The 11,897-nt window shown below is 41.5% G+C and overlaps 1 pseudogene; it reads right to left on the bottom strand.

Annotated features, from left to right (window-relative positions):
* Positions 1-4,863: 4,863 nt before the first annotated feature.
* Positions 4,864-11,897, bottom strand: part of LOC102016399 — a 7,648-nt pseudogene continuing 614 nt past the window's right edge.

The following is an 11,897-nucleotide window of genomic DNA, read 5'->3' as shown; positions in this document are numbered from 1 at the left end:
TCATTTTGAGAGTTCTTCCAAAGCTGCGAGAGAATAAATCCGTGTTATCATCAGTCTCTAAGTTTGTGATATTTTTTATGACAACCTAAGAGTTGCAGTGTATCTCTTCTCCATTTTGGAAAGTGTGTTTGTAGAAAAATAACTAAATAACCATTCTGTAATATATACTTTTATTATAAATAAAAGACTCTCTAGATGTGCTGATCATCTCTATGTGTGTGTGTGTGTGTGTGTGTGTGTGCGCGCGCGCTCTTGTGTGTGTGTGTGTGTTGGGGATTAAACCTAGGACATTCACACTGAGCTACATCACCAGTTCTTATTTCTTTGATTTTGAGACATGGTCTCTCTGTGTTGTTAAATTGCCCTGGTTGGGCTCCAACTTTCTATCCTCCTGCCTTAGCCCCCAGCATGCTGGGCTTATAGGTGTACACTATATCTTGTGGGTGACTTTATCTTCTGAGAGTGTGTTCTTTCTAAACACTTCAAGAGGTTGAAAATTTCATTTATTGATCTAGTCTGGACTTTTAAGGCACTAGTCTTTGCCTGTCTCACGTGAATCAGCAGTAGTAAATGAAATGAAAGAAAATAAATTTCAGTTCATTGGAGCAGTCAGAAACAAAGTTCTAAAATTTAACAAAGATGGAGCGGAGACCCCGACTTGTTAGCATCAGCCTGGGGCGCATTTCGTCACCTTTCATGTTCTTGTCCTTGGAAATTAGGAAGTTTGCAAACCACATGCAATTTGGCTGTGTTTTTGTTTTTTTTCTTAGCAATTTTTTATTTAAAAAATTAAAAAAATGACAACAATGAAGACAAAATCAAAACAACACAAAGACAACAAAAATGATACATGACATCAAAACAAAATGATAAGAATTAACAATGTTTGCTACATTACACACTATTATCTTTAACAAAGTTGGTCAGTCCACCAGCTATAAGAATGTAAGATTGATGAAACAATCAAAGACAGTAACAAGTAATAATTTAAAAAAATTGGAAATGATGAAGAGTTTCACCATGTAAGATGGTAGGAGTTCAACAATGGTTATTTTATTGCATATTGTTGTTTTCAGATCAGTCATTCTGATTACCAAATTCAAGTATGCAAAATTGGTCAAGAAAAAAGAAAATTTTAAGCATTGCCTGTTCCTCTCAATAAACCACAGACATCAGCAATACACCTATTCCAGCTATCCTTATCTGTACATATAAATTTTGTTTTTCATTAAAAAAAACCAAAATACCAAAAACAAATACATAAACAACACAGCATAGAAAACAGTGAAAGTGATACAGAATTTCAAGACATGATGATAGGATATTAACAGTGGTTGTTATATTACATAATGTCATCTTCAAAATGGTTGCACATATAACCAGACAATAGGCATGCAATATTGATCAAATTAGCTGTGTTATAGTAAAGTATCCCAGCATCTTCGGTGAGACTTACATCAGATTGTAAGAGTTTATTTTAATAGTATATACCTAGAACATAATTGTAGCATGTAATCTCCTGAAAGCAAAATAAAAGATATTACACTGATTAAATAAAATATCAAAACACAAATCGACTCATCAATGGTATTTGTGGCTTGACTCTAAAGATGAGTTGAATGATTTACAGTGTGTATGAAATATACTGAGATGTCCATTTTATACAGCTGCTTAGTGTTTTATTTTTTCTTTAGTTTCCTTCACTTTTTACATAATATCAAGCTTATTATTCATTTCCTCAATATCCTTTCATAAGTACCATATCAGAAGTCAGGGAAGAGCCCTTTGCTCGCTGATATTTTCACTCATACTCACTTTATCTATTTGATTTTTAATACCAAGAATCTCTGACTTTGTAGTCTATGGCCCTTAAAATAGTATTTGTAAGCGTTCTTGAGCAATTTGCATGGTGGTGCCCTTCCCCAGGAAGGTTTTCAAGTGGGCACCTCCCCCACGAGGCTCTCTTCAGCCCATTTCAAGGTTGGAAGTTCTCATTCTCTCTAATGCAGATGTTGTTGGAGTATAAAGCTTTGGGCGTCTTGGTCTGCACCCATTACGTTGAAGGAAATCTTGTTTGTTATTTTATCTCTTCATTCCCAATGTGTTTAGAGCCCTCCTTTTCCCTCAAAATAGGTGTGGGAAGGATAATTTCTATTAGTTATTTTCTGTACACTTCACTCAGAGAGAGCCCTTCTGACGCAGCTGAATGTTGGACATCACAGGATTCCCATAGAGCAGGTTCTGGCCCAGTCTTCTGCTGTGCAGCCCAGGTACAGGTTGGAACCTGGAGCTCCATATTTGTTGTGTTCTTCGTCCTTTCAGGATAAGAGTGACTTAAGAGCTCAGGCATATTTTGGCCAGAAAAACTAAAAAATGGATCCTAAATTTGTCACTTTCTTTCTGTCTTTCCTCTTCTTTTCTCTCCCCCTTGCTTCTCCCTCCCTGCTTTCTTTCTTTGCTTCTCCTCCGGTTCCCTTTTGCTGTGGTGGTGCACATCTGCAATCCCAGCATTTGGGTGGCTGAGGCAGGAAGATCGCTGTGAGTCTGAGGTGAGCCTGGGCTACATAGCAAGTCACACCAGCCTGAACTGCATAGTGAAACCCTGTCTCAACAACAACAACAAAATAACTGAATGAGAATAAAGACTTCCAAGATAAATATAAACAAAGGAATTCTTGACCACTACAACATCATTACATAAGATGCTTGAAAGAATCATTCAAAAAGAAGAGGAGAAAGATAAATACAGTCATGAGATCCAAGAAGGAATAAAACTTTCTAGAACAGTACCAAAGCAATAAAAATAGGAAAGAATCAAATATGACTAATTCAGTAACCCATGAATCTTATACAATGTATAATGGAGAAATAAGCCAACATGGTCATTCAAAACAACCAGAAGAAAAACAGTAAAATGACAAGAACTGCACAATTTATTGTCATAACCTTGAGTGTAAATACTTGAGTTGTCCAATTTAAAATGCATACTTAAGACTGGATAGAAAAAACAAGATACATCTTTGTCATATGCAGGAAATCCACATTAGTGGCATAGACATATATCAGTGAAAATGAAAGAGAATGACATTCCAGTGAAATGGAATCCAAAAGCAAAAAGAATTAGCTATATTCATATCTGACAAAACTGATTTCAAGTGAAAATTTCTTGCTAGAGACAAAGAGAGTCACTGTCTATTGCTAAAGGAAGCAATGCAACAAAAAATGACAGCAATTATAAATATATATGTAATGAACTTTAGAGAACTCACATTTACATGACAAGCACCACAGACATAAAGTACTAGGTCAAAACATAGTGATACAAATACACTGATAGTGGGCAATTTCATGTGATCATTCTCACAAATAGATTGATCTTCCAGGTACAAAATCAACAGAGATCCATCAAAGTTGGATGTCAGTATAGATTTAATGAATTTAATAGACCTTTATGGAGTATTTCATCCAATAGCTGCAGAATACAAACACTTCCCATCAGAACACAGAGCTTTCTCCAACATACAACATATTTTAGGCCTTAAAGAAAATCTTACCTACATGAAATACTGAAATCATTTCTTTCTTCTTATCGGGACCATGACTGAGTAAGACACGAAATCAACAGTAACAGAAAGTATAGAAAACATGCAAATACATGGAGATGGAACAATGCACCTTGGTAGAAGCAGGGAGTCATTGGAGAAGCCTGGGATGGGGGATTAAAAACACATAGAGTCAAATGAGAATGGAAACAGAACCCACCAGAAAGTAGGGGGCACAGCTAATGTAGAATCAAGTTGGGTAAAATAAAGAAATAAGTGCATATCAATGTTCTCTGTAAGCCTGGTTCCTCATGTGGAATGACAACAATGGAATAGATGAGGGGTGAAGTTTATTCTCAGCATCAGTACTCTGAGATATTGGAAGCAGTTCTACAGCCTGGGAACTAGATCATGGCCCAGTGGCTAAAACATTTCAAGCTATTACAAAAGATAAAATCTGGGGAGCAACCATTCTCAGAGCTCGGAGTGCACTGTATAGAGTGGAGCAAGTACCTGAAAGTTTACGACCAAACCCTCCACGTGCCACGGAGGCCTGTGATCCTATAAGTGAAGAGTGTTTGGGCCACTTAACAGCATTCACATCTAAAGGATATTTTTTTCATTTATCATTTTAATTTTACATTCGTAAACTAAAAGACTTCCTTGATATATTGTCTTGGCTCCGGAATCTTTCACTCTCAGTTGAATCCATCCTCAGCTGCCCCTCCTTCCCATCTTCTTTATCACGTGCTGACTTCTGCATGTTGGGTAACTGGCCAGAGCCCGGTGTGCCCTCATTTGTTACACTGATTGTCTCATGAACTCACCCTGTATCCCTAAATTTGCTTCTCCACCCCAGACTACTTCCCTGAATGTCCAGAACCTCACATGTGCATGAACCTTAGGGACAATGCCTGTTGAAAGTCTGGCAGCTCTTCAAATTTCTAATATATTTCACTCCAAGTCCTGATTCCCACCTGCTTGCTGTAATAGCTTTCTTTTCTTTTCTTTTTTTTAACTATTAGTATTTTTTATTAGTTTTATTATTGTATCCTCAATGTTAGCAGAGTTCCTGGCATTTAACAAATATCTGGACAGATCACATTAGTGAAATAATTGTCATGAGTCACGCTTTGCCATGGTGTCTTCTCCTGATGGAACACAGGCTTTCTCAGTACAGCTTTGCCTACAGTCTGCCTGCAATGAGCTCAGGTACAACATAGGTTCTGAAAAGCTTAGCTGAAATAGGTCTCTCAGGGAGTGGGTTTCCACACAGTGAGGAGACAATATCCTTCTGGTCATCTGATCACATCAGTCAGCCTCAGTATTCAGCATCAAAAGGATCCTCCTCCAAATGCACCATGCCAGGTATAACCAGGACCTCCAGTTTCTGTTGAAGCTGAGGATGGCCGCCATCGCCTCATCACCCAATTTGAAATCAAAGACCTGAAAGTTCTCAGTGATGCGAGTTGATGTCACAGACTTGGGGATCACTGCCACATTCCTCTGGATATGGAACCAGATCAGAACCTGGGCTGTGTTTTTTTTGTGCTTTGCAGCAATCTCCTTAATCTTGGCGTCCTCCAGTAGTGAAGGGTCCTCTGGCTTGGCCCAAGGTCTCTCTGGAGAGCCCAGGGGGCTGTAGGCAGTGACAGTGATGCCCTTGGAGTGGCAGTACTGGATCAGTTTCTCCTGGGTGAGGTATGGGTGACACTCCACCTGGCTAGTCACTGGTTTATATTTCAGACCAGGGTTGTTCAAAAGCTTTTCAATCTGGAGGTGGTTGAAGTTGGAGACACCTTTACCAACCGCTCATTGGCCAGCTCCTCCATGACCTCCCATGCATCCAGGAATGTTACTTTATTGGGGAAGATATTGCCTTCATCATCTCTGGGGATGAGTTCTGTCTTGGTTACTTTTCTCTCATTGCTGAGACAAAATACCCAACGCCCAAAATGAAGGACGGAAAGGTTTATTTAGCTTACAGTTTGTGGAGGTTTCAGTCCATACTTGGCGGGCTCCGAGGCAGAAGATAGCAAAGCAACAAGAGCAAAGGGGGGAACGACAGCCGAACAGCAAACAGCCAGAGCAAACCGGAGGAATGGCGGCAAGCAGTTTCTTTCTCTGCCTTACTTTGTAAACAGGCTACCCCCACCTAAGGGGCGTGTAGCTCTCACATAATGTCCATGCCCTCCTCTTCCACAGGCTCAGGATGTATACAAAGTAAGCACCCTGGCTTCCTGCTGAGTCGCTTAGCCAAACCTCTGGACTCCCCAAGTTGACACAATGTTTCAACCATAACAAGTTCCTTCCCAGCCTGAAGCCCCTTTGGAAAGTGAATGAGGTAGACGTCCAGGTAGTTCATTTTCAGGTCCTTCAGGGTCTTCCGGCAGGCCTCTCTCACCAGGCTTCTCTCAAAGAATGTGAACCACAACTTGCTAGCAATGAAGAGGTCCTCCCGCCTCACGAGCTCCTCCTAAATCTTCTCTCGGACGGCTTCTCCCACCTCATTCTCGTTCTGATAGGTGCAGGCACAGTTGATGTGGCGATATCCTACATGGATGGCTGCTTTCACGGCTTCTTTGACTTTGCCTGGGGGAGAGTGAAAGGCAGATTCCAAGTACCCAGGCCCGCAGTGGGCATCTTGGCTTTGGTGCTGAGCTCCAGGAAGGTGGCCAGGGTTAGTGCAGAGGCGCTTGTCTGTAGTAGCTTTCAGCGCCATTCCCAGTGACAGAAAGCATCATTCCAATTTCTCTGGTCACTCAGGTCCAAACATGTATTGGAATAATGCTCTGTATTACTTTTCTCTTATCCCTCATGTCCAATCCATCAACAAATTCCTTTCAAAATATGACCAGTGTCTGCCTACCTTTTACCCTATCTACCAGGGTGTCATGAGACCCGGGAAAAGAGCCCCATTATGACCCAGAAAAAACCATCAGCGGGTATTAAGTTGGGGTCTCTTTTGTATTTATATTATAAGATGTCCCAAAGACCAAACATGACATAATAGCAGAGTATATATGATATGATGGAGTTATAGAGTACACTGTTTAATTCAGGAATATTAGTTTGCAATCTCTTTGTTGCCCCTAGAAGTTTTAGAAACAAAGGTCCTTATGGAGTGTAAACTCTTATATATCTTGCTGAGTACTAATGGAAAGACAGGGCTTACCATGGCCATAAATTCCTTGTCCAGTCACTACTGATCACTGGGAGAAGCTTTCTGAGAATTCTATTGCCCCTTTGCATCATAGTTATATTGGTGGGTTCTGTGATATTTCTGTAACAAGTGAGTGCTTTTTTACTGCCCTAGGCAGACTTGGATTCTGATGATGTCAGATTCATGCTTTGGGTGCTGACCTGTGCCCACTGGATGGGTGGGGAATATGTGATAGGACGTAATGAATATTTGGCCAGGGTCATTACCAATCATGGTGTTATCCACCATGATGCACCATTTCCCTGGATGGCAATTGCACCAGGGCCATATCTCAAAGCCTGGAAGGGACCTCTTCACCTCTGGTTCTGCCTGAGGTGTAGGCTGGCTCTCCCAATGTGACAGTGGGCCCGAGTGAACCACGCTCACCACCACATCTGCTCTGGATCCTGGCATAAGAAGAGAGAACAGGAGGATTAAGTACAAAAGTTATATGCCAATTTCATGTTATTAATCACCTCAGGTTAACATTCAATGTCAGAAAAGAATAGAATTTGCAATGCTCAAAGGAACCTGTGGAAGTCAGCCACGTCCTCCTCCTCTGTGTGTCTGAGTGCACACCACAACACAGGTCCTTAGGCTCCTTTGTTTTTTCCACTTACTCCTGTGCAGAGGCCTCTTCTGCAGCTTGTTTTGAGTTCTTCTGCCTCTTCCTCTCACGGGGACCCAGACACCCCGCCATGGTGCACAGCACCACTAGAGGGCGGCTGGGCCTCTCAGGCAGGGAGGTTTGTTTCCATGGCTGTGTCACTGTCATAAGATATTGTGTACCTTGTGTACAGTAATAAACTCCAGCGTCCTGAGCCTCCACTCTGCTGTTTTTTAGAGTGAATTCTGTCCTTGACCCACTACCACTGAACCTGTCTGGGACCCAAGGGTACTTTTTGGAAACCTCAGAAATCCTGTGCCCTGGAGGCTGTCCTGGCTTATGTACAGTCCAACTTGAATAGGTTTTTCCATCCATAGTTAGGAGGCTCTGACGGCCCGGCAGGTGATGGAGGCCGGCTCTTCAGGGATGATGGAATGAGAGAATGGGGTTTTGGTCATCTTAATGCTCCTGTGGATCATGAGTAATTACGGAGGAAAGTGAGTTCATGTAGAAGCATCATGTTTCATTTTCATAATTTCCTCTTTACTGTACATTTTAGGTGCAATGTCTTGGGTGATTTTCCTATATAAGGAAAAGTGCTCAATTATAAGAAAGCACCCAAGATTTGCAATTCCCCTTGGGAATTAATATGCATCACCCCTCTCTTTCTTTGTGGTATCTTCATCTGACCATAGCTCCTGGCTCCAGTGGAATCTTCCTCACTCACACAGACTTAAACCTGCTCTTCTCATCCTGCTGAACAAGGCTGCAGCCTCTCATGTGGAGAGAACACCACAGGACACAGTGGGACCCCATCCCTCTCACTCTGCCTCCTTCCCCATCTCCCCTGTCCTTACCAGGGAGGCAGAGCATTAGCAGCCCCGGGACCTGAGCAGGGAGCCTCACTCTGAGAAGCTGAACTGAGGGTGCAGATGAGTCAATGCAAGTTAGAGCTGAGCTTTATCTTGGACTTGCAGGGAAGGGCCTCCCCAGCGACACTAGGCAAATCCCCTGTGGGCACAGTGAAGGCGGGATGGGCGGCCTCTCATGTGAGCAAAGTGCTATGAAATCTCCTCTGCATTGGAGAGAAACCAATAGAGAAAAACTCATGAAGTTTTCAGCAGTGGGAGGATGGACCCTAATACAAATGTCCAAGTCTCTAGGGGAACACAGTCCACAGTGCTCCTCCCAACTAAGAGAAACCACTCCCCTTTCATAGATACTCATCCTCAGAGCTTTCTACTGAGAAAACCTTGGAGCTGGGAGACAGCTTCTGGCAACTGTGATTCCCAGGTGAACTATTGTAATGTTGACTGCAGCTTTTTCATGGACCCTGTGATTAAACTGTTCAAGGGCAAAATAATTTGGCATTAAGATAAAAAAATCCGTCTGTGTCAGTGAGAGACCTAACTGCTCTGTTGAAGGCAAGTGGAGAAGGGGAAAGGATTATGCCTTAGGTGATCTATATGCAATTCCTAGGCACTTGTTTAATTGTTGAATATCCTGTCTTACTTATCTCCATAGAGATATGTTAAGTATAAGAGTATGAATAAATATTTATGTAAATGCATGTGTTATAAACATATATTTGAATAGAAATGTTAGTATGTGCATGCATGTGTATATTTCTATGTTAATGAGTGTACATCTCTATATGTATATATACACATCAAGGAATATATATCTATTATTGTGTATATATAGCTATATATAAATGCATATATATATATATCTACTCATGTATTAGATTAATCAAAATAGTTTTTAAGGGAACAAGTCCTTTGAAATCTTTTTTGCTTTTTGATTTTTGAGACAGGGTCTCACTTTTTAGTTCAGGCTGGCCTTGAGATCACTGTTTAACCCAGGCAGGTCTCGAAGTTGCCATGATCCTCCTCCTTTAGGCTCCTAATTGCTGGGATTATAGGTGTGCACCACTACACCCAGATTTCCTTGAAATTTTATAGAAAATCAAAAAGGCTTTTTTTTTTTTTTGATATAGGGAATGGAACTCACAACCTTGCGCTATCAGGCAGGTGCTATGCTGCTGTGCTATGTCCCTGGTCCCCAAAAGGGATAATTGCATGAACCATTACTTTCCAAGGAGGTCTTGTTTGTTTTATCTCTCTTCACTTTGCAATTTACTTAGAGCTCACTTCTCAATTCACAGTAGTTATAGGAAGGATAGTTTCTATTTTATTTTTGGTTCACACACCACTATATTGAGCCCTTCTGAGCCCCAGATTAAATTTGGTTCCAAGGATGACTCTCAGAGTGAGTTCTGGATTTGTCTTCTGCTCTGAGGTCCAAGCACAGGTTGGAACTGGAGCTCAACTGTTTTCTGTGTTTTTCCTTAGCTTCAAGATAAAAGTAGCTCAGCGCTCCTCATCTTTTGGTCAGATGTAATAAAAATGCGTCTGAATTTAACATGCTCCTTTTTCTTACCCTTCTTTTCCCTTGTTTTCTTGGTTCTCCACTCCTCTTTCTTCTCTCCTTGTTCACTATTCTCCTTTTTAAGTGTGCCTTCCTTGTGTTGTTTTAGAGTTTTGTTATTTTTCTAAGATTGTCTGCTGAAGCTCGGTCATCATTTCTGAAAACTTAACTCATTTAAATATGTTTGATAGAAGATGAAACCGCATCTATATACTATCTAGCAGTTTGCAAGTTTTGAGCTTCTAACTTGATTTTAGAACTTTGAAGTTGACTTCTGTATCTTTTCTTGTCGCCCAAATACATCTTCTTTCATATTGTTTGCTCTTGGTTCACAATAGCTACTTTCCCAATCTACTGGCTGTGTAGTTTCTTTTAAATTACAGCTTCCTTTACATAGGTCCCTCCAGGCTGGGGATGGGGTGGCTGTGAGGGTGGATTCCAATGACTATAAGAGCACTGGGTCACCTCAGGTGAAGGATGGAAATAATGTGGCACGGAAGTATTCTGTATGAGCCCGTTTTCAATATATAGAATGAAAATAATGGACAGCTTAAATGCCTACAGCTTTCTGAGGTGTCTGTGGCAGTTTTGAAGTTGTTGAACTAGATCACAGTGATGTAAGCAAATTATTGCAATTAATAGTTTGAAAGTGGGTAGACAATCTCTTGGAACTTGCAGTGCAGAAAACTGACCAGCAGAGGGCAGCACACGCACACTTGCGTAGACACATCCTTCCACACTTTCCATCTACCTGCTCAGGGCGAGTTGATCCATACGTGAAATTGTGTTTGGACCATTTCATATCAATCAGCCCCAACTGAAAATTTCCTTTTAGTTTAATACTGTTTAAGTCTACATATGAAAACTGAAAAGTCAATTTTAAAATGTTATTTTTGCTCTGGGGTTAGGGCCAGGTTTAGGGTTAGGTTAAGGTGCACATTGGAGGTCAGATGGCATCTCAGAATTGCAGTAGGTTCCTCTCCTCAGGCCCATCTGCCTCGCAGTGTTGCTTTTGTCTCCCTTCCCGTCTGGAAGACATCAATGCAAATTCTCTGGTGGCTCAGATTCAAGTTTATGGCTCTTGTTCTTGATTTTACTTTTCTCTCACTTCTCATGTTCTGTGTGTCAGTAAAGCTAATTTGGTTTGACTTTAAAATATAAGCAGAATCTGCCCACCTTTCACCACATCTACTGAGAGATCAAAAGCTCTGAAAGGCGAGCACATACAGACCTGGACAGAGGAATCAGAGGAGGCTCATGGGACTTTTTAATATTTACTTTCAAGGTTGGCCCAAAAGCCCAAAACAGAATATCAGATATTAATTGTTCCTTTATCAAACTCTTCATTTTCTCTTGTGCTACATTTTACTTTGGGGGTAGTAGTTGTCTTGGAGGATTTTCACATCAAGGAAGAAACTGAGCCAACTTAGATTTCCCAAGTGTCCTGAGGATAGGGTGGAAGCCTGAGGTGTACAGTTTAGAAGAAGCAGATGCAACTTCTTGTTTGCCTGCAAAAACCTTAGAAAGATAGCTCCCTGTGGGACTAAAACTTCCTATGTCTTAGTAAGCACGAATACACAACACAGGCACAACTTGGCCACAAATCCCATATCTAATAGTTATTAAATGCTATGGGAAATTTCCTGAGAATCCGTCTGCACCCTCCCCAAGGGAGCTATATTCCTATATATCACCAAACGAAGATCCTCCAGCTTCTCTCAGGTCATCTCCAGGGTGTGATGCACAGTTCCATTTAGGATGCTCAGCTTTGCTTGCTGCACCCGTCGGACAGATGTGACCCGATCACATTTCCTTTGAACTGAAGTCTTCCTTAATCATGGAGCCAGTAAGCGTGAGAGCCCTGCATCAGGATCCGTGCAGCAGCACCGGGCCAACCTTGAAGCCCAGAGTGATCTTTCACCTCTGCCTCCTGAGATGGGGCAGCTGTGGGAGTGAGAGACAGGCTGAGAAGACAATGAGGCATCCCTGTCTATGCCCGCTGGACAGCGACAGGATGAGAGGCGGGCACAAGATGAATAATAACCATATAAGTCATTTCCATCGTATTCATCATTACAGGCTAAATTCGCTGTTCTGTGTTGGATTTGGTTTTATT

Source organism: Chinchilla lanigera, unplaced genomic scaffold (assembly GCF_000276665.1).
Source record: "Chinchilla lanigera isolate Chin_1 unplaced genomic scaffold, ChiLan1.0 scaffold00023, whole genome shotgun sequence".
NCBI lineage: Eukaryota > Metazoa > Chordata > Mammalia > Rodentia > Chinchillidae > Chinchilla > Chinchilla lanigera.
The sequence above is the reverse complement of the archived record's forward strand: the minus strand, read 5'-3'. Positions and strand labels throughout refer to the sequence as shown.